Here is a 1,577-nt window from a genome sequence, read left to right as displayed (position 1 = left end):
CATTAATGGAAAAATAAATTAAAATCCTTCCATCCTCAACCTAAAGAATCTTGGCACATTTATGGATAAGACTAATGTTATTAAACAAGGTTTTAGAGGAGATACAGGAGACTGTGTCCTTGAAATAACTGAGTCGAATGTTTTATCCTGCAATTCCCCAGGATTTAACTTGCAAATCAGAGCTCAGAAGCCCACAATGGTGGACAACAGAGCAGTCTGGTGAGCAAGTCTGGGGGATGGTAAGGGGAGGGCGAGAGCGTTCTCTAGATATCAGTAACCCAGGAGCTTCAAAAACTGCTCAGGTTGATGTTCTTGCACAATTTCATTTGGTGGTGATCCTCTGAGGGTGTATCCTAAGCAGCCCATTTCCTGTCATTCTGCCGGTTTTTCCGCTCTGGGAATACATGGTTGCTGGGTGGGAGGCAGTGGACGGTGAGGACCAGAGAGTAATCAGCATTCCTGCCAGTACAAAAAACTCTCAAGATCTGGCCCTGATTAAATGCAATGCGTGGCATGCCTTCCAGGCCACTTCCTCTAACAAAGACAGGTAGAGTCCACACACTCTTTCTTTCAATCCAATTTATTGAGCTCCTACTCAGTACTGCCCTTGTGGGGCTGCAGGCCCATCGACAAGGAATTATCATGCAGTGTGATCAGGGCTATGTGCTCTGAGAGCACAGAGTGTGGCCCCTGACCTTGCCTGGCCATTAGGGGAAATCTGGGCAGCGTCTCTTAGGGCAAACACGGGCTCAGTCTCTAAGGACGGTGCTGCTTGAGAAAGAGCAAGAGAAAGTGAGCAAGAGAGGTCATTTACAATTGTCATTCATAAATTTGTCCTAAGCTTTTTGGAAGGCATTTCTATTTCCTGCCAGCACCACCTCTTGGGGGTGATGAATTCCAATAAGGTCCAATCCGTTTATTACTCACTGTGAGAGAAATTGCTTCCTTTTATGTCTGGAAGTAAACCTGGATCATATTTCACAGGATATCTTCTAGTCACAGAGTTCTGGAATTTGGTGAGTAAACTTGTGCCCCGTAGAACCTCAGCATTCTTGGTTCCGTGGGTCGGAATCTCTTCCCCTCTCAGGTTTTAGACTGAAGACCCTACCTTTTCAACCTGTCTGCTATTTCCATTTCATTTGTCCTTCTCCGAATCTAGCTGTCCTGATTTTCTAGGTTGTGGTGGTCAGGACAACCTCAACCACCCTGTTTTACAGGAAAACGAAAAGCTGCTTTGTATAAAGGAAGAAAAGCAGTTTTGCTTTCTGTTTCTGGTAACACAGCCTGGGAACACAGGACAACTGACTGAGAAGGGCTGTGGGGTGGGCTGCCTGTGTCTGAAGCATCTTTATAACCACAGTGCCTCACCCACAGTCTGTTATATGATCGACACACACAGGATGGATGTCTGTAGAGGAACTAAGAGAACAAATATCCTGAGTACCGGTGGGTACCTGTCTTCCATAACCCTATACACTACACTTAGAGTTCTGATTTTTCATTTTAAAATTTCTTTCTAACCATCCTAACCTCTCACCAGAATTGTAGGGGCTTCCTCAGTGTCACCACTTTTTATT

This window comes from Rhinolophus sinicus, linkage group LG10 (genome assembly GCF_036562045.2).
Source record: "Rhinolophus sinicus isolate RSC01 linkage group LG10, ASM3656204v1, whole genome shotgun sequence".
NCBI lineage: Eukaryota > Metazoa > Chordata > Mammalia > Chiroptera > Rhinolophidae > Rhinolophus > Rhinolophus sinicus.
Note: the sequence above shows the minus strand (reverse complement) of the source record.